The sequence below is a fragment of the Mycteria americana genome, chromosome 9 (genome assembly GCF_035582795.1).
Source record: "Mycteria americana isolate JAX WOST 10 ecotype Jacksonville Zoo and Gardens chromosome 9, USCA_MyAme_1.0, whole genome shotgun sequence".
Lineage (NCBI taxonomy): Eukaryota > Metazoa > Chordata > Aves > Ciconiiformes > Ciconiidae > Mycteria > Mycteria americana.
In genome coordinates this window covers 15,835,595-15,861,348 of record NC_134373.1, presented here as the reverse complement: position 1 = coordinate 15,861,348, position 25,754 = coordinate 15,835,595, and the positions used below count along the sequence as shown (strand labels likewise).

Below are 25,754 nucleotides of genomic sequence, written 5' to 3'. Positions count from 1 at the left end.
CTCTGAATTTATTTTATAAATTATCAATGTGGAATAAAAATAACATGCATTCATCACCAAAAGACTACAGTAGCCTTCTGAAGTTGCAAATAAAATAATTTTAATCCAACCATTCAAAATAATAGACCACTACTGCTACACTGCTTCATAGTTTGTGGAAATGTGCCACAATTAATAAATATCTGGGCTCACATTGTTTAATAAAAGTGATAAGTACTTCGATTTTCAGTGCCGTTCTGCACTTGCTGAGTATCAGCAATGAGAGGGAGCTAGCAGTGACTATGAATCTGATGTTATCAGCAGGTTTAGACTGTGTCTCCAGGTTGTATTAATCCCACCATGCTTTCCTCATGATCCTCCGTGACCCTGAAGGGATTAGAATGACAACACCTCCCCCAGAAGCAGACTGGAGATTCACAGAGTAAGCACAGTGAGTGCATGGGCAGTACAAGGAGCAACTTTGATGTGCCATGCCCAGGTTCATTTTGTAGCTCCATGGCAGCTCCAGCTACGTTTAACCCAGCACAGAAGTGCTGCCAAGTCACGTTCAACACCACAGCAGCTCAGGAACCGCATGGCTGTGAAGTGTGCAAAGCTTCATACACTCAACTATGAAATTGTATTGAAAGGAAAACAGAGGCTGCAGCTGACTAATGCAAACTCTGCTTTTGGTGCATGGAAATGTTATTACTTTATATCAAACTAGCTAAGTTGCCCTGAGTCTAAGCAGACGACAACACAGTTAATTTAATGCAGGGCAGAGATCAGAGCCAGACCATTTTAAGCTCGAGGACCAGATTGGATCTACTGCATCCTACAGAACGACTATCCAAGTACGTACATCAGTTACTAATGTAAAATCATCCCCCAGGCCAGGGAAATAGTACATACCTGCCGTAGACGTTGGGTAAGGTTTTCAAAGTAGTACAGGGGATTTAGTCGTACATCTGCCAATAAAATTAACAGCTAATGAAATAATAAAAATAATTAAGTCTTTTGAGTAGGTTAAAAGGTCAGTTTAAATGTATATCTGCTTCCAAATAAGAAAGGATAAAATGCATCATTTTTAATCAGGGCAATAATTCCATGGCTATTTACCCTTCCTTCTCCCTAAATGTTGTCTATCAATCTCAATTTTAAGTACAGCTAAGCAGCAGTGGCAGCTCAGCTTAACTTTGCACCCTTCAAAGGTTTTATTTTCTGTATTTATATAGTTCTGAATAAAAAACCATAAATAAACAAAGGTTACATAGGCTTTTGGATCATTAGACAGTTGGGGGAATTTTCACAAAGGACACACCAGGCAAAGGCTGGAAATATGAGAGTTCAAAATTAAAAAAAAACAACAACTCCCATCTTGATTGCTTTGTTGGACCGAAGAAAGCTCAATGACTTGTGCAGTTGAGATTTCACATTTTGGTGAAGACCAGCGGGGTCTGATCCAGACTCTATCAATCAAAACTATATATATATGCGCATACATAGGTACATCTATATATACATGCAGCTATCCCATCATGGAACCTGGAGCGTCTGTGACCCCTGCCAGCTCTGAGCAGCCTGACTGTTTCCACCTGCTTCTTTATCAAATTTTTGCCAACTTAAGCATTCAAGGTACAAAATCATTAAAAAGCCTTTCCTGTGCATCAATAGCTTGCTCAACCTATACTGTATCTATTGCTGCTCAGCTAGCTGTAATGGCATTTCCAAATGGGAGTTATGACGAAGTCTTACAGTATTTCTTAGCAACAGGTATAGCACCCATAGCCATTAACATAAATAATTCAGCTCATCCAGCCCATACATTAAAAATGTCTTTTCTCAGATCTTATGTACTGTTCAGAGTAAACAAGAATATCTTGAAGAGGATCTGACCTTGAAGCAACAGGTGTAATGACAACAGTAGCACATAACAGGAATGAAGACTTGGACAGGAGCTTTTGGGGTTTCAAGCCAGCCAGCGTGATACATAATCCATTGCAGAAACTGCTCATGTTCTAGGTTAAGGCTGCTAAGCTTTCTCAGGGCTACTGTTCTTCTTAGGAAAGGCTGCTGCTATTTGCATGTGGGAACAAGTTCAAACAGAGGAGCACAACAAACAATGGAATGAAAACACCATCTTCTGAACTCATTTCATCAGTGTAAATCAGGAAAAGCTTGACTAATTCCAGCTAAAGTACTCCTGATTTACAGTGGGGTGACAGCTCTGAATCCAAATCACGGAATGGCTGTGAATGAAAAGATGACCAATCTCTTCTTTATGCACTTTCCCTTCATTCCACCTCTGAGAACTAGAGAAGTACTGTCTTCCCATTTCTCAGGTGATGATTTAAAGCACAAAGTAAGCTACCTCCCTACAGTCAGAAAGGAAGTCTTGTTCATAGCCAAGGTCTGAATTCTGCTCTCATCAGTGCCAAACCAGTCCCTTGCTTGGGAGATTGCTCTTCATCACAGACTCATTGACTGATCCTCTTTTTATGGAAGTGCCAGCATTACCATAATACAGACTAGCAAATAATCTACCTCTAGCATTCATTATCATTATCACTCCTTTTAGTGAAAACTCAAACCATCCCATCACACATCTCAATAAATCAGCAGGGCTAACACATGGCAAGAAAACAATTCTTCTTGACCCTCAAAGCAATCAGCTTATGCTGCTGAAGCAGGAAGTTTGTCTCCTGCATTGTTTTAATCTAGCGCATGCAGCTGCAAATGTTGTCTCTGCTCACAAAGCTTCCTAAATCCCTTTTTAAATTCTACTAAACTCTTTGCCTTGATGACTGCCTATGGCAATTGGATTCCACAGATAGAAAATATACTATGTGAAGTAGTATTGAAAACGTGTTCTGGAAGGTTTTGCTCTGTGAATTGGGGCAGAGAGGCTGCAATGAACTGACTTCACTAGACACTTGATGAAGTTTCATCTTATGTGAAGTACCCGTTCCCTCCATGATTTATATTACCCTCCATTACTCCTTATTCTGCACAGCTGACTTTCTGGTTCCTTTTTAGGTCCTCTGAGGAAAATCCTGGCCCTCATGAATGTATCTGAGCACCTGTGCAGTCATGCACGTAAATATAGGGAAGCAACAGCATGCACAAAGATTAGGATCTTCCAACACACAGGGTACCACAGGGACTCTCTGAACTCTCCTCCCAGGCTGAAGTCAGCGATTGATTTTAATGGGAGCAGGGCTGAGCTAATGCTGGTACTTTGGAAAATCCCACCCGAGGGATTCAATGATATTGAAAGTGCTTGAGGCAGGTTAACCGTGGGGCATTTCCCCTAACGGGGAATGGCACAATTGTCTTTATTAATTTTTCCTTCTCCAAAGTGCAATTAGAATGTATATATTTTTGTATCTTTAGGAACAAAATAATGTAAAATTCTTCTATTTCTAGGGATGCTTACTGAGAGGCAGATGAATGAGTGGCTTTCTGCAGCACAGTTACAGGCCTTAAGATCTATCACGCCCCCAAGATCTATTAATACTCTCTAGCTGCCTTTCTTTTTCCTTCATCTGACTTAATATGATTACAAGGGAAGATAATGTAGCTGTGGGTCCCAATCACAGTAGTTGCACTGCCAATTCATAAACCAAGGTTTTTCATCATCTTCTTGGAGACGGGAGGAGACAATACTTTTCTATCTGACAGTACCTTTAAAACCAAGAGAAAAAAGTCTCAGTGGTGAAGATGAATTGGAAAAGGCCCATTAGCATAAGGAAAAAAAGGGTGACATGAACTGGAATAAGGTGCCAACAACAGCAAGGGGGATGATGTAAATAAATGCTAATGTAGAGGACATTGACTCTATCATGGTCAGTTTTTGGAGAAGTCATTGCATGGTTAGAATGGCCAGTCTAAAAAAAGAGGCCAAAGCTATGGCAACAACTTTGCAAACAACTCTGCAAATAAATACATCCTGGAGCACCTTTGCTTTCTTTGAGTGATGCCTCTGAAAATTATGAGGTTACTCATTCATAAGAATTATGAGGTTCTGGCACATAATTCACTTTAAAATACAAATAGTGATTCTTTTCCACACATTCATTCAAACAACACTAGAATTTTCAGCACAGGAGCAAACATCACACGTAACTTCAAAACATTCAAACATCCCATTTGCTATGGTGTAATGGCAGAGGTTTGGTCATTAACAATATGTCCACAATATGTTTAAAATATCAAGGGAGGTGAGTGGCAGAGTGGGGAGGGAAAAGAAATTGGGTTTGTTTCTGCTTGCTACTTCTACTTTGCAGCTCAAATTTGTCATGTAGTTCTGACAAGAAGTTCTTCTCTTCTTGCAGTGACCTTTTTGATATGGCCTTACTGACTCTTTAGGCCTAATGGCTCTCCTTGATATCAAACTGGAAGAGTCCCAGGATAATCCAGGGGTCTGGATTAGGCATTTCTCTGGGTCAGGCTGGGAAGCACTGCTCAGAGGAGCTTGGGAGTTCATGTTATCCATGTTACCATTACAGAGTAAGGCATAAAAGAAGCAATGTAGTAATTTACCTTTCAGATCACTTTTAACCTTCTGTTTTTACTTCCTCCATGACAACATTTCTCATTTTACTCTGAAAAGGTTCTATTTCATCTCACTTCTGAAGTGACGTTTTTTGCTTACGGAGTTAGAAAAAGAGCAATGTTTTAATGTAAATGTTGAAAGTGTCTTTCCTTCAAGACCAAACACCTTATATGCAGTTAATCCTCATTACAGAATAATTACCTGCTAAATCTGATATAATAATTATTAAAGTATAAGTGATTTTATGAATGTGCAATAAAATAGAGTTATCAGTCACATTGCTGTCTGAGATAGAACAGAATTTTGAAGCTTCTCCGGCTGCACTGTGAAAATCCAATATACTACATTTAGCTTCCTCACTTTATAGAATGAAATATTTTAAATTCAAACTCATTTATGTGCTGGCCATAATTGCAGGGGGAAGCTTTGTGTGTATGTACTGCAGCAATGTAGTACAGCTTCTGGAGCTGCAGGGATAGCTATACACATCTCTGGAATACTCAGTGCTGGCACTACTGTTTGTTTTTCTAGTTACTATTAACTGTTCTTTCCCAGCTATCTTCAGCCATGTCAGCTCAGATCTCGTTCTGGATAGCGACTTGATCAAGTGGACTTTTTTTTTCTTTCAGGAGCCAGCTGGGACCAATCAAGTTGCAAGACTGAGTAGAAAGTACAGCTTTCTCCAAAAGTTCTGTTTTATTTAACTGTACGAAATGTTTACAGAGACTATTTTTTTCCTGTCACTTTTGTGCACGTGTGAAATATTTGACATATGCCTTGTAAATCATACATTAGGATTTACTGGAACTTCTGTCTTGACCACTTAAGTGACATTGGCTGGACTTGTCACTTTTTTTTAAAGAAGTAGTTTAAACTGGTGCAGTTGTTCTTTAACTAGCAAGCAACTGAAAATCATAGAATCATAGAATCATAGAATGGTTTGGGTTGGAAGGGACCTTTACAGGTCATCTAGTCCAAGCCCCCTGCAATGAGCCGGGCCATCTTCCACTAGGTCAGGTTGCTCAGAGCCCCGTCCAACCTGACCTTGAATGTTTCCAGGGATGGGGCATCTACCACCTCTCTGGGCAACCTGTTCCAGTGCCTCACCACCCTCATTGTAAAAAATTTCTTCCTTATATCTAGTCTGAATCTACCCTCTTTTAGTTTAAAACCATTACACCTTGCCCTATCGCAACAGGCCCTGCTAAAAAGTCTGTCCCCATCTTTCTTATAGGCCCCCTTTAAGTACTGGAAGGCTGCTATAAGGTCTCCCCAGAGCCTTCTCTTCTCCAGGCTGAACAACCCCAACTCTCTCAGCCTTTCCTCACAGGAGAGGTGTTCCATAGTTGTGGAAAGTTGCAGATTCTTTTTTGAACCGCTGTAGATGAATGGACAGTAGATTTTTGAACAGTAAATTTTAGTTTTTTTCTCATTGTATTTTGAAACTCTTACAATTTATTTCAAAACTCTCATTCTGAAGTGAAAAGTGGAAAATAAACATTTCAGCATGTTTAACTGAACAGCTGGTCTATATGATGTTTCTGGACTTATCAAAGAGGGCTGTCATGATTTTTTGTGTAATTTTAATGATGAGGTAGGAAAAATTAAATGGCACTTCAGAATAACTTCGAAGATATTTATTCAAGATTTGATTGGCAAAAATCCAAGCAATCCTCATTAGTAATTCTTTCAGAGAAAATTTCCTTCTTGAATCTTAATGTGTACTTTTGAGGTAGGTGGCTTGGGAGCATCTGTTTAGGAAAATTCAACTGCCTTAGCTATCAGTGTGATTTCTCTCTTAGTCTAAGAGATACATGCGCAGTGTTGTATACAGGTACACCCATATGCGTAATGTATGTTTGCATGTAATTTGTACTGAAATACTCAGGGATTACCTCCAACTAAATGAAGACTGGGATTAAGTGAACATATGGTGTTAAGAAAGCTGGAAATAAAATCCCCCTGCATCTTACTCTGCCACACTTATATTGCTTATTAGAGGATTACTTCTGAGTCTGTGTGGACAAGCTTTCTGAGGAAGGAATTGACAGGCATAAAGTTTCACAAGTTGGTACTGGTTATGAGAAAAATCCCACAAAATTATACTGTCTAGATGAAAGGTACTTTATCTTCTGTTAGAATCTTGAAACTCATTTTTCACTTGCACTTGATCAACATGTACATGTAGAGAAAGAGAGGGTCCTTTCTTTTGACTCATCATTGCATTGTGGCAGGTAGTTTTTCTGTAAGTCAGACCACAATCATAACTGGATGCTGCCTTCTTATTAAATGCCTTTTTATAAATGTGACTGGAAAGCTTGTAAGCCTACACTAAATTGACAGATTCGCAGCCAGAAAAATCTATAAATTTACTTTAAAAAGTTATTTGTGATATTAGATTTAGAACCCACAATTTTCCTGATTATTTACCTGACAACTAGGCCTAAAACAGATACAAAAAACTTGCAACATCTATTGTATGTACCAACTAATAGCAAACTGGATATCACAGTGTGACAATAGCTTCAAAGGACAGAGCCCATTGTCCCCCAGCAACTGTATGCCTATGCATTTAGCTTGTGTAGCCAGTTCACATTTAGCAACCTCAGTGAGTTCTTCCAGACCGTAATTTGGAAGTCACCTTAATGGCACTTCTCTTTCTAGAGCTGTATGTATGCTAGGTTATTCTGCAGTCTTGCTGCTTCCTCCAGATCCTCCCAGAGGTCCATTCATGTTAACCAATTTGCCCAGTAGACCCTCTTCATGTAAGTTGCAAATCCTTGTAAAACTCATCAAAGTCTAACCATTTCTTCCTCTTCTACTAACTGGTTGTCCTCTTCTCCTGCAAGTACAAGCTGTCTTCTCCTTTGTGTCCTAAAGTAAACTCCCTGGACATATATATGAAGCCACTGCATGGTCCCTTACAAACCTCTTCCATATGCACTCCATTTTGACATCTGTAAAGTTGATAACACCACCACAGCCACCAGTAAGAATACAAATGTCTCACAATAGCAATCTGGCAATGCTTACAGTGCACAAAATCAATGTGTGCAACTGTCTGTTTTTATCTTTGCTATTCTTGTCCTTCCTTTCCCATTTCCTCCACTGGATATTCTTCCACTTTTTGTATTGTGTCAAAACTGACTGTCAGCTCTTTAGTAAGACGTAGGTTCCCCCTTACATATGTGTGAACATCTGGCATAAAAGAGCACTGAGAGCAGAGACAGGATCTGGGTTACCACACCCATGCTCCTGCCTGGGGTGGCAATATTGACTCACGCAGCAGGCAGAAAATCCCACGTATCCAGGCTGCGTCAGCTGTACGACAGATCTGCTGCCCTAATGGCCAGTGTGCAAGCAGTACGCCTGATGCCGTTGGACACAGTGGACAGCTGGTCTGGTTAAAGTGGCCAGACTGGAGACGCCCAGCTATTGAGCTACCTGGCCAGAGTGACAGTTCCCGCAGGGCTGCTTCAGCGGTTCCAGACAAATAGCCCCATCCATCTTCTTCCACCAGGAAAAAATTTTTGCACAGGAGCCTGTGTTCTGTTACAATACGAACAATAAATGATACAAAAGAAGCCTGGTCTTTCTAGGGACTTGCCCCTGCTGATTTACAAAAGTGTTGGAGAACATTCAAGGTGACTGGCTGTGCTCCAGTCTCACTAGAAAAGGGGCCCAGGGCATGTTGTGTTGTGGTGGTGGTGTGCATCATGGCTCTCTAAGCTGGGCTGCACATCTGCTGCAGCAGGCAGGTACCCTGCACTGCCCGCTCGTCTGCTAGGACTGGGGAGCAGTGGCTTGGTGGGGAGTGCCAGGCCCTTGGTGGCTGCAGGAGGATGTAGCAAGGCTCTTAATGCAGCGGCTGCTTCCTGAGAAGCTCTCCTCTGCCACAGCCGAAAGATAGTGGTGGGTAGTGTCTGTGCAGCTGGGGTAGGCTGGGGGAGTGGTGATGATTACAGCTGTGACTCCTTTAAATGGTTTATGAGTGGTGCTCACTTTGGTTTTTTTTTTACAACCAACCTGAAATCAGCCCCAGCAGCACCCCATATGTTCTTTGTCTTTTGTTTGCTTGGGTATGTTTATTGTATGGGTTTACTTGGGATCCAACTATGACTATGTCATGGGTTTGTTGTGTACCCTGTCAAAGACATGAGACTAAGCCCAACACCTGTGTTTAAAGCATTATGGTTGTGTCTGGAAAGTCAGAAAAATGGGACTATGATCTGTTCTGAGCTCTTCTTACACCATTGTAAACAATTTTAGCTATCTAAATAGCAATCCTGCCACTAAATACAAGTGTCGAATTGCAACCAGATCCTCAGTATGCTGAGACCATAGCACTATAGTTCCAGATTTCCCTTTCAGTTGAGTAACCTGGTAGTGCCTCGTGTTGAGCAACTGAGAGCAAGACTGTTGTTACCTACTCCCTGCTCACCTGACTGCCCCTGTGCAGATCCACCTTTCTGCATGTTACAGTGGACTCACAGGAGCCCTGGGGCATACTGAGGGAAGAAGCATAACTTCTTTTCCAGAAGAGAGTGTAACCAGAGCCTGAATTACTGCTGGTCAGAATGTTGTGTGCAGGACAGTGTAAGTAAGATGTATTGAAGCTCAGACCTATCCCTTGGAAATGAATGTCCTCCTTTCAAAGGACTTCAAAGAAACAAATTCTCCCTCTGCTACATCCTTAGGTCTCCAAAATCTTCCCTAACCTCACCTGCCCCCTCACCATCTTACCCTTGCTCTGTGAAAGGTATGTCTAATTAATTTTCTGTTTCTGTTGAGCCCGTGTTGAGACACCTTAGTCTGCAACATCCACACCACTGTGAAGGTTCAGACTATTTGCAACCTTCCATAAATGCTTCCTGCTTTAAGATTCGAAGATCCAAGTGGCTCCCTAAGCGTTGATGTATTTGTTGCCTTCTTTGAATCTAAAGAATCCACAGAGGGCAAGGAGACGTATGCAAGTAACACATACTGCTAATTTGCTCTGAAAGTCTAAGATTAAGGCTAAGACCACTAAAAGGCTGTGCCATTATGTATCAGTCAGAGAAAGGAAATTTTGGCAGCACTTATAACTCTAACATATATCTGAGTGTCCTAAGAGGAAAGTATTTTGGTTGCTGTAACTAATGCTGAACTAGAGTAAGCTATATGGGTTAAAGCATACTTGTTTTCTTTTGTATTAGTTGCCTCTCCAGTAGGAGGATGTGTTTGAACAGTTGGCAAATTCAATCTAGCATAGACCTGGCACGTTGTCTCCTGCTATATGCATTCCTATGCCTTTCTGATCAAGCATCACGTGGGATGCACACAATAAATCTAGATTAGAGTTGAGAAGCAGTGCTCATTTTTAATTTTCTAGTGTTATTTAGTTTGTGATACAGTCCAAATATGGCTGGAACCCAGTGTGTGTATTTAACTTTGCTATGTATTTAACTTTGCCTTTCCCACTGAAATGTGTCATCTGTACTAAAGAGAACAGTTCTGCAGCACAAATTCCCTTCTAAGTAGTAATTGCTGTATAAAAATGAGGTCACTCTCTCTGTAAGGAACATTTTTTAAAATGTTTCTGAAATTATTTATTCTGTATAAAAAATAAAAAGGAATATTTTAAATTGATGTGGGTTTGTTGTTTGCTTCTGCACAATCAGCCTTAAATGAATGCTTTACAACAGCATGCAAAATAGGGCTGGAAGGGAGTAGGCCAAGTGTACTTCTTAATGGGAATGATTTTCTGCTAAAGCTGAAGCAGAACTGCATGAAGCTAGAAAAGGTCTCAAACCTGGCTGCTTAAAGTTAGGAATCTATATGTCAATGACTAAATAAAATGGCCTGGTTTTCCAAAATGGTTGGCAGGCACCCACATTTCTCATTGAATTCAACAGGCATTGCATATGCTTAACACCCTGGAAAATCAGGCCACTTATATTTAGGAGTTTAAATATGACATTTGGAGCTTAAATTTCATCTCCGAGAGTTAAAATATTAAGCCAGAGTATCTAAAGCCTATTTTAAAGTAGGATGTCTGATCTAATAGTAGAGGTTACAGTTAACTAAGATGAATGATTCTTATGCTGACCTCCCACCACCTCCGAAAACATTACCCATATACTGAGATACCTTAGCTGTAGCCCAGGTTTCTAGCAGAAAAACTTGTTTTGAGAACTCTTCTTGGAAACCCTTCTGACAACAATGTTCTTCATGGATATGAGCCCCAGTAGTCAGCATTTTCACAGCAAAAACATGTTTGAATGCAATTGTTATCAAAATAAGGATTTTGCTATTTGGTCCCTTTGGTTTTAAATTATAGCAGAAAAAGTAGCTGTGTGGCTTCCATCCTGGGCAGAATTACCATTGCCCTCTGAAAAGAGCTGGATGCCTGGATCCTCAGTGCTCTGCTGACCTGTTGTCTGGACTTCCAAGTTGGGGAAGGCTGAGGGTTTTGGGCAAAGCTGCTCTCACAGGCAGTGCTGAATTGGCATAGTCATTCAGTCACACTGCCCAGGTCATTTCCCAGTAAAAGCCTAGCCAAAAGTAAACACAGGTAGAAGAGTTTCCCTGCTTCTGATTCATGAAATAGAAACTTTATTTGCTTGTCACTGCTTGGCCTGGGAGGCTAAACAAGTGAGCCGATCCGCTTTTCTGGTTAACCATTACTATAGTGACTGGCTCCTCTTGAGGGAACAGAGGGAGAGGTACTGGGTCTTAGTTCCCACTTTGCTCTGAAGAAGGATCAAGGACCACTTCCCTCCAGTCCTTGAGATCCTTGTGCCTGGATTTGTACCAGGAAAAATCATTATGTGACAGGGTGGAACCTGGCTTCATCTTTCTGTTTGTTGCATGGTGCATTAAAAGAGAGTGCTAGTAGCCACAGCACTACTTTGCCAATCACCACCAGACATTAGAGTCCATTCTCTCACCATTATGGAAGATAATGGGTTATTACTTCAAACATTAATCAGAGCATCCTGCACAGCTCTGCTCATGGCTGCCAGCCTTTATGGATGCAAAATCCCAATCTTTGCTTGATACTTTGGCCTGTGTTAAGGTATCATGAGTACCAGCAAAATCACGGGCAAGTCTCTGCAGTGCTGTGTAGCTACCTCAGGGCCTAGCAGCAGCAGCAGTGCAGCCATGGGGATGTGGAGATTGTCTTCTGTAGCTAGTTTACGGCTAAAATTGTAGTCACAGTGTTTCTGGAGGCTCAGTGATGTTCCTGCATCTGCACAGCTATCTTTAGTATGAAATTCCAGCATGTAGCTCATTTATTTTGCATGGTAGAAAAGAAAAAGTGATTTAAACAAATTCAAGCTCTTTCAAAGAATTTATCTCATCACCACTCCTTATTTTTAAATGTCCTGGCAAGCATGAGATTCCTACACACAACATTTTCTATTTCCATTTATTTCCCCCCAGCCCCAAGACCTGGTGGTCACAGCCCCCTCTCCCTGGTTTGTCTGGTGGCAGGCAATCGAAGAAAATCACTACAATGCATTCTCTGTTTCTGTGTGGTTGAAAAAGGACTTAAATGGCAAGTACTGCAGAGAGATTGCAGGAGTCTGAATGTTATTTTTTAAATACCATTTGGACAGTGCCCATGGTAGAAAGTCCTTTATCTTCTAGAGGCCAAGACTTCCCCAGTTGTGTAAACATGCTCTTAGAAGGCAGCTGTGTGTTAGATCACTACTGTGCTATCCACAAGTGGGGAAGGCTGGGGTTCGTGCATCCTGCAAAGCCCTGACTCCAACCCCCTTAAATTAGGAAAGACTCTTGCTGATTTTAATGGGCTTTGGACCAGATCTTACCCATGAGCAGTAGTGAATGTATGTGTGACCCAGATTCAAGAATGAGGTCTGCTGGGTACATTTTCCAGGTAAAGACTGAGTACTGGTGGGGACCGTGACGACAATGCAGGCTCCATAGAGCAACCTCTGAGCACTGTGCGTGACTGTAATCTGCCTCAAGCCATGACCTGCATCTTCAGAAATCTTTCTGACATTAATTTATCCTTTCAATACATCTGCAGGGAAAACTCTATGACTAGCTTATAACAAAAGAAGTGGCCAGAGAAGCAGTGTTGCATTTGTAGGTGCTGAAGAGCTGGAACTCCTGAGGAGTGTGAAAAAAAGCTGAGGGTGTATCTTTGTGAAAAAAATCAGGCTTCTACTTACTTTCATCCACAAAGTGATTTTGTCTGAAAGCCAGAATTAAAACTCAGAAGTTCCTGGCTTAGACCAAAAACCCATTGTGGGATCGTGTTTCATTATAGAAGTTATTTATCTACCGAAACTATTTAAAGACAGGAAGTGTTATCTGTGGCTAGGATTAATCATCTCTGTCACATAGCCTGTCTCCCGAATGAGAGATTAGCAGAGTATAGCTTCCTGACAAGCAAGAAGCAATGCTATGGATTTTGTTAATTTTTGTGGTAAGAAGCAAAGCCAAGTAAATTGCACAATGCATGGCATGTTGGGACACTGTCAGCCAAAAATATCTCAGCTGAGGCTGCTCATTGTGCCAGACCTGATAGACGGAAATGGGCAAGGAAACCTCTGTCACGCCCCAACATCCAAGCCTACCAAGCCAAAAAGGGAGAATGACCAAGATGTTGGACATTCAGCAGAGAGGTGTCAGCTTCCACTTTTCCTGCCAAACTTCTGTGCTCCCTCGAGAAAAACAGAGTGCAAGAAAAGGAGGGCACCACAGGGAGACAGAGCAAACACATGGAATGGCAACACCAAAGATGCTGGTGGAGGAGCAGAGACAGAATGGCAGAAAATGTGGCAGCTTGAATTGGCATTTGCTGCCTTGTGTGCTCAGTCAGCCCTAGGCGCCTTGACCACACACAGCAGGCACACAGACAGGGCACAGCGAGACCTGACCGCAGAACGTCCTCTCCGGGCTCTTGTCATGCTGCCAAGTTGCAGATATAGTGCATTGCCCTTTGTGTACATTCACAGAGGAGGGGAACTTGTGACAATGAGCCAGGGTAAGATTTTACTTGTTTAACTTGAAGGAAGGAGGTCATCACACATATCTTTTGTCTCCCCAGATGAGGCTGCCTCGTCTGCTCTGCTATTTGTATAGCCGTCTACACAGCTGAAATATTTGCATTTTTTTCCTGGGCCCTGCAGCCAGTACACCACTATTTGAGCTGGTAAGATGCCAGACTCTTAGTCAGTTGTAAGACTGAGCTGGTGATCTAGTCAGCTTTGTTATGTTATTGTCGGCCACAGCAGCAAGATAGCAGACACCACCACCAAGATCATCAAAGAGAACATTCACTCTTAAGAAAAAAGAAGAATAAGCTGGGTCATAAATTACACCACAAATCTATTTCTAGCCAAAAATAATATCTATTATTATCAGAACATGTACGCTAGAAAAAGGTCAGTGCTTGACCTGCTCTTGCTGGATGATATGATGTGCTGCTGTTAGTAATGATATGATTGGAGCCATATGGGATCTCCAGAAAATTATGTGCTAATTATGTGTTAATGTGATCAGTTCATATGTGCCTAATGACTGGCTCTCTAGTGCTGCTGTATAGTTTATTCCCCAGCAGATCGACTATGTGTGAGGACTTCAGATAAATACAGGAATTAGGTATTTGAAGAAAAAGGAATCTGTGGGCTGACTCACTTTTTTTTCACCTTAAATTGGTGATGGGGTTGTTAATTTCAAATGAAAATTATTCCTGTTCTGGTGGGGGAGAAGACTTTTTTGAAGTACAAGACAATAGAGCACTGCCTTGTGTGCTACAGCCTGAGAGTAACAACAGGATCAACCCAGTGCAAACATCCCCCGTTTATCTTAGCAGGACGTACAAAGATTATTTTTAATCCTTTGAGTGCTTTGTACCTTTAAGACAGTATTTCTGAAACCAAGAAGCACTCACTGTGACATTAAGTATTGATTACTTATAACACAGCTCACATTCAAAGTGTTTTTGTGGTGTACTACTGAATTAATGCAGTTTGTATTTTCACTCTGCTCTTCCTTAAAGGTCTCAAGTTTCAATGAACCGATGGGCAGCTTAGAGCTCTGACACACTTCTTGTCCTCAGTCATCCTTATATACTCTTTGGAAGGGCTGGGCGGGAGCTAACATTCCTTCCGGTCCCTGATGGCACAGGCTCAGACGTTAGAGCTGCATCGGAGCAGGCAATGAAACGACAGCGTACTCACACTTTGAAGGGCTGCACCATTCAAGTAGAACTGTTTAATGCATTCGTTACATGTTATGCTTGGAGAGTGCACTCAGGATCTAAAGGCACCGTCTGGCAGCTCAGCTTCACTTCATCCTCAGCATGACTAATGAGAATAAGGTGTATCTTCTATACTACAGTAGACACGACAAATGAAACTGTGCCTCAAGACACAGCTGGCCTTCTCTGTGTTATTTTTCCCCCCTGTGCTGCTTTAGTCTTTTCATCCAGCTCCTTATGGGCAGCAGGCTGTGTATATGTGTTTCTCTGCAGATACCATTGTTCCCTGCCTTTGAAGCGCCTGCATGTTGTAGTTTGCTCTTTTCTTCACTCCTCCCCGTGTAACTAGAGGGGTGGATCCTTTCTAGATAAGGACTGGGAAATGGCTGAATGTATATGTCTATAAAGCATAACCAAACAAATGAAAACTGGGACTGACCCAGACATTTTTATGCATGCAAGTGGCTTAGTCGACTTCAGAGAGGCTGCTAGTGTTCATAAAGGATATCTGTGTGGATGAGACAGCAAGATGGACACTTAATTCATTGTTAGGATAATGTAACTAGCTTGAGGCTGCTAGGAGATCATGATAAAGGATGTTTAAGAAAGATAGCAAGTCTATAAAGTGTTTCATTTTAAGGCACGTAGAGAATTATTAGCAGAGCAGCTGTAGCTTTTTATATCATTTCATAATGCATGTGATGTGGCATTTTGAAATTAAAACCCTCTTTGTGGCTGACTTTTTGTCATGTACATCATGGCCAACAGTCCACCTTTTCCAGAGCATTCTCCAACTGAGTCTGCACAAAGGCTCAGACACCTTTGAAGGGTAAGGACCTTTAAAGCACAAAACTGTTTTCCAAGAAGAAAGTTAAGTGAGTTTGCCAGATTGAACCAACCGGCTCTGAGGAAGAAACAGTCTGTGTTTCTGCATCCCTGCAGCGGAAGAGCTGAGACATTCCCAGGCGTGGCCCTGGCAAAGTCCAGTGCCCATGTATTTCTGGAATGAATGCCAGCTGCCTCCGTGTCTTCTCACTCGCGCATTGCAACGCTATACAGTCAAAGCCACCAGGACTCGCAGAGAGCTTCGCAAATGATCTCAGGGGAAAGTAATCTAGGACCTTTTGCTCCTAAAAAAATGAGACCCCTGAAACTGGAGTTGTGTTACTAGAGGAGAAAAGAGCCTTTTGACTGAAGAACAGAACCTGCAAATTCTTTATGCTTTCACTCCTCCTAGAACTCCTGGGCATTTCACCTCAGCCATTTATTCTTCCAAACACCATCACTGTAAATTTAGAACTCATCCTGATTACTTTAAACAAAAAGATAGACACATGGAAGCACATAGCTGTAACATAACTTCTAGGTCACAGAAAGGGTAAAGACTCAGACCTAAGGACTCCTGCCATTAGATTCAGCCACAAAACCTGCCTTCTTCCATCAGAGACTTGAAATAGGTTCCAAATCATTGTGTGAACTCGGGAAAACCACTGAATCATTTCTTGTTTTAGTTTCCCCATCTCTGAATAAAGAAACCTTTTTGCAGGGAGGGGCTTATCTTAGAATGGAAAGCTCCTTCTACTCTGAAGGAAAGTATGATAAGCATATGACAATGTTGTCATATACACACAGAAAGCAGCACTAAGCCCAGATCCCCTATAGAAGGCTTGTAAATAATCAGCAACTTCCAGTGAAGATACTAAAATCAATAATATCTTCACACATACAGGAAGACCCTTTTGAGGCTCAGCCACCAAACATGACCTTGTAAAAACATTATATCCCTGTGAAACACAAGTTTGGACACTGATAAGCACTGCTGGAAAATTACACCTGATCAGGCAGACCAAGAAGCATTAGATTGTTAATCTCTTATCCCTTCAAAGATCTTGTCCACTTGGAAATGAAAATCCCTTGTTACAAAGGCAGGGAATCCACCTTTTCAGTGGATTAACTGCTGGCTACCTGATGTCTTTTGTTCATATGCCAAAGCCTGTGCAGAATAGTGCTCTCTCTTCTCCCTCCCAAAATACTGCTGGAGATAAAGCAAGCTACTGCTTTCTGAGCGCTTCTACTGCCCGCAGGCCATCCTGTCTGAGCCACCTGTGAAACCAGTCATTTCACCTTCTCTTCTACTTCCTGCAGCAGAAGGCAGGTTCATACAGGCTCCCCTGGTCTGCCCCTGCATCTCTCTCTCTCTCCCCCCCTTCAACTGCAGTAATACCTTCGCCTGATATTTTTGTTTGGGTGGGCTACAAATCAGCATGCACCCTGCCCAGGACCAGAGGGTAGGGGTCCAAGCACCACCACCGCATTGCTCCCTATTCCAGTGCTTGCCTATGTAGTTCAGGGACGCTGTCTGTCCCTTCCCTCACCTCTCCTAGGCTCATTCCAATCCCCACCCACCCACACCTTTATCTAATATCGGGCATTTAGATTTGACTGACTTTCTAAGTGAATGGGTCAGGTTATTTAGCATAGGCTGCTGGGCTGCGATTGCAGCTCTTTGCATGCTGAGTCACCCTGGCAGCAGATGTCATCTGCTTCTCGTTTGAGGGAGAGGCACACAGTGAATTAAAAATGCAATGTGCACTGCTAAAATCTTATACAGCTGTATTCAGCAGGGATGAGTGGGAGTAACAAGACAGTCAAATTACAGGGGGTTCTACTATGAAGGCAGAAATTCAGGGGAAAAGCTTTTGTACAAGCGCTTAGTTCAGTTCTCCACGTGTGCTTCAGTGAACTGGCTAAATATAGAACACCCAAACCGTTGGAAAAGCAAAGGAAATGGAGACCCAGGAAAAATAAGCCACTGATGGTGATGCAGGAAATACTTCTGAATGAAACCATTTCCGCTGTAGCCTTTGTAATGTTCTCAGAAGACCACAGTTGTAAAAAATGAGTCATTCCTGAGCTTGAGTGTAACATTGGCTTTACATTGTTGACAAGGAATCGCAAGGGATCTGTGTGGCAGTAGGGTAAACTGTGTTTGTTTTTACATGTATAAAAACATGTATAAAAATACACATCACTAGAAAATCAAAGCAACAGCCACAACAGACCAAAGACTTTCCATAGGAGACACAGAGCCTAATTCTCTGAGAGCCAATGACCCCAGCTGCTCTCAGAGTTGAGAATGTCACTCGCTCTCAAGACCTGACCCAGAAGAAAGGAAATCAGGGCTGCATTTCATTATTTCGGCACAACGGACTTCAACAGCTGCAACTAGGGTTAACGAACTGCAAGTAAACTTCCAGAGGCACAAACTGCATCAGGCCTCCCTCAGAATCAGGCACATTTGTGCCCCTGAAAATCTATCAAAACCGTTGCAAAGACAAGGTCCTTTCTATGTGGCTCAAGCTGCTGAAGTGGAAGAGACACCCTGAGTAACTGCAGGTCAAATGGGGTTAAGCGTTCTTCTTCAAAGAGTTATCTGGAAAGGATTATGAATCCAGCAGCATCACTGTCCATCAAATGTGCTCAGACATCTCAGCTGAACTCACAGTATCTTCCAGCAAAAAGCTTGGGTTTTGTTCCTCTAAACGTATTTGTTCTTGTAGGTGTTTAGGGCACTTACTGGCAGTTGACATTGGAAAAAACCCACACTTCTAGACTTGTATTTGTTGAAAAGAAGGAAGTTTTTACTGAAACATTTGCCTCTCTTTTTCACGGAAAAGAAATCAATAGTTTCCTACTGGATTGAAATGAAGTGCGGCCTGTTGGTTGACTAGCTGGGTTCATGGATACATGCCTGTTTCACTCTTCCTAAATGGCATTGCAAGTTCTGAAAGCAAAAGTTTTTAACCTTAAAACAGTCTTGGTTGTCACTGTAAAACTTCTGCCTCATTCCTGCCCCTTTAAATCACCTTCAGCCTGGTATTTCACTGCAATTTACATCAACAGGATTTCAGGGGAGGGAGGCTGAGCACTGTTTTGTCTTTTATGACCTTTAAGATGAAGATTTTAAATGTTTTTATAAGATTAAAGAAAAAGATCTGTAGGGCTAACTAGGGGATTTGGAATACCTAGCTCCAATGAACAAGATTTGAGGCAGTAATTTCCCAGAAGGTGGCTTGGAAATGCCATCCATGCCACACAGAACCCCCCCCCAAATCTGGGAGACTCACATGGGTGAGGTTTGTACAGCTTCATACAGCATCATCTTCCCACAGCCCACCTCTATGCCGACACAGTCCCTGCAGGAGCCAAGCTCTCAGGGCTTCCCACACGCTGTTGGGAGGCAAATTTCACACAGTGGAACTGGAAAGCACTTCAGATCATACCATGAGCTGTGGATTATTTTAATTTTGTGGTTTTTCCTACTGAGATCTATTAATTAGGACATTTGACTAGACTGGAGAAAAAAAATCTTAGGAAAACAGACTCCAAGGAACTCTCTCAACTTAGTTGGCAAAAGAGCAAATTAGCTCATGGGTGACTCTGTCTTCTTTTCCAATGATATTTGGTCTTTCAAGGCTTGGGAGTCTGTTTCATGTTTACCAAAATAAAAACTATAATATTACTGAAATCAAAGTCCTTGTAAGCAATTTAAGAAGGTGTGCAACAGTTTTCTTCCTCAAATAGTCATGAATTACGTGGTTCTGCATGTGAAATTTCTCTGGAGAGACTGGCACAGCCTGCAAACTTGCCCTAAACTTCCAGCATTTTATTCTGCCAAGGGCAGGACACAAGACTGGCCACAGTGTCCCTCTCCTGCCAGAGGGCTGTAGTTGCTGTCACCCGCGTGGTCTGGGTGGAGCACTGGAATGCAGAGTCCCTTGCTCCAAAATGATCCTAAGTCAAACCTGGTGCAGCAGACAGGAGGTATTCACATGCATTTTGGTTTGAGGCCTGTTCTGAATACAATGACTTTTCTTTAAAATATGGTGCTTGAATTTAGTAATGAGCAGCACACGTTAAAAATGACTGGGCTAGTTTCCAATACACTCCCTCCCAGGGAGATGTACTGCATGCGGTGGTGTTATATAGCTTGATTACTGTAGCACAGATGAGTCCCATGGCACTATGTGTATTATCAGGGAAGAAGTGCCCAGGAAACAAAACCTTGAGCCATATTCAATCCTGGTGTAGGCACCTGCATCTTCATTTTCTTTGATTATTTATTTTGCAGCCCAGAGTAGAAGCCTGATTAGAACTCCCTATCCTCACTGCTTATATAACAACTTTCTCCACTCCCCCTCTCCTTCTGTAGGCTTTACTTTCACAAAAAAAGAGGATGCAAATATCCTTCTAAAAATGCAAGTTGCCTAAGCCTTACTATCTGTTAGGGGGTATGGGGCAGTGAGAGACTGCAATTTGAGCAATCAGGGCAAGTATAAAGGACCTGAAGACATGTAAGTTCTGTCTGATGGCACTAAGTCTGACTTTGGGCACAGTTAAATCAAGATAAAATGTGTTTGGCACATTATTTGTTGCAATTTTCTCTTCTCTTTCTTGCTGTTTGGGCTCAGTGCCTCTAAGCATCTGACTGTTTTTAAACAGCCAGTGGCTGATTTTCCACATTCTTTCAGCTCTTGAAGTTAGATCACTGAAGCTATTTTCCTTGGATGGGTTTCATCCATATGGATTGTTGACTACCTTCTTGATCTGGTTTCCTGCCAGGGTGAACATTTTTGTCAAGGAAGCTCCCTCCTGTAGTGGTGCAAGCATTGTAGGTGGGCGCTGGGAGGTGTATAATTAAGTGTCTTCTGTGAAATAACCGGAGGTGTCAAAGAAAAGAAATTCAGGCTACTCTGAAAATGGCCTGCACTGTCAGTAGCAAATGTGAGACAAACTGCAAGCTCAAATGTCTGCTTTCTTGTGAGAGGGCTTAGTAAGAACACAGAAATTCAGTCAGTGAGGAGATGAGAAATCCCCTGGTGCCAGCAAACTGGGAAAGTTTATACAATGTGGCTCAATCACTCTTGCTCTCTCATATTAGAGATGCAGAGCTTACAGTTTTGCAAGAGTCCTAGGAGGTTATGTGGTTCTCAAGAAATTAAAACATCCAGTAAAAGTTAATTGGCCCTAACTACTGCGTTCAGAAAGAGTGCTTCCTTCTCCTCCCTTTTCTCTCCATCTTACAAAACCAACACGGCCAAATTTATCATTTGTAGTGAGAGGCCCTAGTTTAAATTTAGAGCCATAGGAAACCATTTCAACCTTTAGCACAAGAAAAACTGGCTGACACAGTCATCATGGGTTTACAGGGCAGCACCAAAGCTAGCACACAAAGTATCCAGCGTTTCAAATAGCTCATTTACAAAATCTGTGTACTACATTCTGGAGGGAGTCAAATCCTGTTTGCCTTTTGGGAGTTGTCACATTGAAGCCAATTGGATTACTCATTTGTTTGAGGCAAGCAGGATTTAACCCTCCAAGAAACAAAATGGATTTGCTAAATGAAAGGGATTAGTTTTTTCTATATAATGCTGTGTTAAAAAAAAGACAAAAGGCATCTCACCTCCCTCTCTTTATTTGGTGCAATATGAGCAAGAAGCTGAGCAGGACTCTTTTGTGCCCTATGCATCTTAATTTTAGTTGCCAGCTTCTTTGCCTTGCCGTGTTTAAATCTGCATGCTAATGCTAACGGATGCTTTTCAGTATGCAGGTCATACGGGGCTGAATTGTTTCGTGAGGTGGAGCTGCTCTCTTGCTTTGGTGTTTGAGACAGGGTATACTGTTTGGTCTCAGATGCAGACTAATTTGTGGTGGATTTAAAGCTGGGCATAGTTTCTGATTTGGCATTGCGAGAGGCTGGTGAGCCAGCTGCAGGTTTTTGCCGTTCTTGGGATGTGCTGATACGGGAAAATAGGCTGCCTATGGTGATGGCTCACAAGAGAACAGACCAAGTGTTTGACCCTTTCTTGAAAATGAAATGAAGCTTGCATTCAAGGTCTTAGTCTGGGTGAGCTCTGCATTTGGATTCATTCAGCACAGAAAGAACCTCTCTGGCAAAGTAGATAGTTAGGCAACAGGTCCTGTTGTGCTGAAAGAAATTTCATCCCCTGAACTGGTGTGCATGAGGGAGAAATGTTGCTCTTCCATGAATGGACGACTTCTGCATGTCTGGAATTAAAGAAATTGCAGCCACATTGCACTACATCTCTCACCTTTTCTCATCCTTCCTGAACACCCAAGACAAAAGTCACTGAGCAATCCTAGATTTCCATGGTCTTCCTGGAAGATGCACATGCTTCCAGGTACATCCTCTTTTGTGGTCCGTATATATTGTGCTTTCATGAGCTCTGCTGCAGTGGCGGCAGCCCCTGGTTCAAGAAGCTGGGCTCTGTATGGGCAGTAGGAGACAGATCCAGTCCTTCCCCTCTCTGCTTTTACAGAAGCAGGGAGGGGCAGCCCCTCTGAGACAAACCTGGTGGGCAGGGTGATATCATCCAGGACCACATCCAGGCTGAAGGTAACCACCAGTTTAAGACAGCTTGCCTGGTAGTCTCTGCATTTATACCCTTATGTGCCTCAGTAATCTTCCCATTTTTTGCTAGAGCTGTGTTCTATTACAAACTTGCTCCTCTTAGCACTTATAGTCTGTTCTGAAACCTGAAACTCTGAGCGTAAACTTGGAGCAGCATCTGTATCACATGTAATGAAAATTCTCTGTGGGGTAGGAATAAGTCCTTACAGCAATGTCGGATTTATGCTTCTTCTCGAGACGGGGCAATATTCAAATGAGCGCGATGAGAGTCTGGCAGAATTATAAGGACCTCTGTTTGGAAGATCCCACACAGATACAGAAGTGCTTCTCTTCTGTCAATATATCTAACAGGAGTTTCACAGAGAGCGGAACAGACTGCAGGCTTCTAGTATGAATGTTGCTGAATCTGATCGGTATGAATCTGTTACTGATTGTAATGCTATCTCTGAATTAGTTTTTATTCCTTCCCCAATTCAGAGAGACCCAACAGAGGAGTGGCTTCACAGTGAATAGTCTCTTCAATTAATGCTAAAAAGTTTTGGATGTTATGACAGTTCTTACCAAGGCCAAGATTCAATGCAGGAGGAGGCAGCATATATGGGGAAGAGATTTACATGCACATTAGTTCTCTGTATAAATCTGTCTCCTTCCTGAAAAACAGCTGTGAGCTCCACAGACCCAGGATAACTGTAAGTCACAGAGGGTGGAAGATTTATTATTTCTTTTAATACTTTAGCAATGATGTTATTTATCTGCCAAATGACAGACCTCTTAGTGGCAAGGATTTCATGTTCCACCAGACTGCCATTTGAAGTAGCCTGAAAAATTTGCAATCTGCTATGCAAATAAAAGGAGAGAAGAGTTTGCTCAGAAACAGCTGTAACCCATGAAGAGCAAAGCAAAATCTACTCTGGCAAGGAGCTGCCCCTCTGAGTCCAGCTACTACAGTCTGCACAGCAGATTGATAACCTCTGTTTGCCCCTCCAGAAGGCCTCTGTTTTACCCATGCTGGTACCAAGGAGGAGCAGAAGGCATTAACTGAGAAGCAAGTGAGGTCAAAGATGGGTGAATGAGCTGAATGATCAAACTGTGCCGCAAGCTAAATTCAGGTTAGTGTAATAGATCCCTCGGACTACACCACTTTTTCATGTTGCTGCTCAGGCAGCCAAAGCCTAAGGCCTCTGTTGCTGAGAACAGACAGTGCAGGATTGCTTATACTTCTGTTGTACTAATTATTTTTGCCCAGCTGCTGCTGAAAACATCTGCACTGTGAGGACAGTCCAGGTTATCACATCATCAGACAAGGTATCAGGAAAAGGCAGCTTTCGTCCCGTGAATCTCTAAACACCTCAGAGACAGAGGTAAAGAAGTTCGGTCAGGAGAAAGGCTTCCATCTTGTCATGACGAGTGTTATAGTGTTAGCGTGTGGATTTTCCACCATTAGTGAGAGGAGGCAGTAGGAAAGGCCTGTCCTTGCTTCAGAGGAACAAGGAAAGCACTGTGTGTGAGGGGATGCAGCAGCTGGTGGGAGCGAGAACAGAGGCTCTGTAAAACGTGGGAGATGCTCTGCTCTGCTGGACGCTGTACCCAGTCCTCAGGCAGTTACACAAGGAGAGAGCTGTGCCCACCCACAGCCAGCACTGAGGGTGCTCCTGGGACAGGCTCTTGCCCAGCTGAGCACTGACCCTCCCTGCAGCCTGGGCACGGCTCAGGCATTTGCCCCCCAAGTGCTTCCCTTCTCGGCTCTCCTGCCCCGAGGCACAGAGGCACCAGATGCTGTACAGGCAAAGCCCTCTTCAAGATTGGCCTCAGCTACATTCAAAGCCAGATGTGGGCGATGCTGCCTGGGGATTGCATTAAACTGTTTACTTTTTCTTCTAATCTATTGGAAGATTTTGCCAAGGTATCTTAGAATGCAGCAGAAATGCCTGTTATTCTTGGACCTTACTAGTGTCCTTTGCTCCTGTAAATTACACAAAGGGTGAGCGACACAGTGTGCATTATCTTCTAAAGAGGCTTTTTATTATTGCAGTGCCAAGCTAGGAGAGAGCGTGAAAAGAGCAAAGCAGGCGGTGAGTATTACTTGAGTTGTTGTGCTGTTCAAGGCTTGAAAAGGGTTGCTCTGAGCCTTCGTCAAATGACCCCTGCTTTCAGTGTGGCTGGGTGGATATTCCCTAGTGTAGGGCTGCTGGGCTGAATCCAGCCCTAAATCTTTGAGAACAGAGCTGCTGTGAAGAGTGACACGCAGCTTTTTTCTACATGGGAATATCAAGACAGGAGTAGCTTAAAAAAAAATAGGTCAGAGTATTTCTATTTTAAGTACTCGTCAAGAAATAAAGAGGTGCAGCTTGGTTTTTCTGGTTTGCATCTCAACATTTGTGAGGAGTGTCACCGTGACGGTGCCAGAGCTGAATTGGCAGCCTCAACTCCAGGGCACCCTCTGCGGGGTGAGGCCACCCGGGGCCGCCCTGGGTGCTGCCCGCAGCCCGGCTGTCGCAGGCTCCCGTGCCCGGAGCTCCCGCTTCTGGGGAGCAACGGTACGCTTAGGAAAATGTTTGCACTAAGAAATGCTCTTACAGTTTTTGCTTTGTTGATGCTAAATATCTGCCAGGCTGCTCTGGAATAAAATAAAGCACAGTATCAGATCAAATTCAGTAACAGCAAAATCCTATTAACTCTGCATTTTCTCACCATACAAAGGCTAGTCATGGGATCCTCGGTAACAGTAGTCTCATTCTGCAGAGCAGATCTTATTTTACATTCTTGGGGCGAGACACTCAGTTGATGTAAGTAAGTATATCTCCAAGTTGTAGCTGCCCTGATTTATACTAGCTGCAATGCTGACCCTCTGTTAATTGCACACGTTACAATTCTCCGGAATTTCTCTTGTCACAGACTGCAATAAAAAAGCATTTTCTAGTGGTGAAAGGTCAGTAAACAGATCTGAGATGAAACAATCTCTTTGTGATTATGGTTATGCTTTAAGAATGATTTTGTCCCTCCACAAACATAACATACATGGTCCACCTAGGAGTTTTGAACAAAAATGCTTGTGCATAATGACTACAAATAAAACAATAAAGTAAATTGTTTCCACTTTTAAGCACAATTGTTTAAGCACAATTGTAAGCACAATCCTGACTTTAAATCTGTCTATCTACATGCAATTCATCCTCCTAGGAGCTGCTATGATTGCTTGCCTATTTCCTTCACTCATGGCTTATAAGACCATCCCCAGGGCAATGCCTGTTAATTTCTAATTTAGCCTAGTTTAACTAGCCCAGTTGTTCAGCAACCCTTAGACAGACAGAACTAGATTTCTGGACTTGCTTTTCCTCAAGTCAGCTGCAATCAGGCTGAAGGTGAAGAGCCTGTAGTCATTTAAGTACAGTATCAATTTACAGGCCTGTGCCTGCACCCTTCCTGGAGCTGGACGGTTTGGCAGGGGAAGACGTGTCCCTGGTGGCAGGACAGGGGCAAACAGCCACTCCAGCTTGTACAGAACAGCTCATCTTCCTAGCCTGGACTGGTCTAGTTTTTCATAGAGCACTGTCATTGCTTCAACCTCATCT

At 42.6% G+C, this 25,754-nt stretch overlaps 1 long non-coding RNA gene across 2 annotated transcripts in view; it reads right to left on the bottom strand.

The window, feature by feature from the left end:
- Positions 1–146: 146 nt before the first annotated feature.
- The window catches only part of LOC142414346 (uncharacterized), a 188,778-nt gene continuing 163,170 nt past the window's right edge, over positions 147–25,754 (bottom strand). For both annotated transcript variants that reach the window (XR_012777028.1, XR_012777030.1), the window contains one exon: positions 147–3,663. This is a non-coding gene — a long non-coding RNA (uncharacterized LOC142414346). The remainder of the gene's footprint in view (positions 3,664–25,754) is intronic.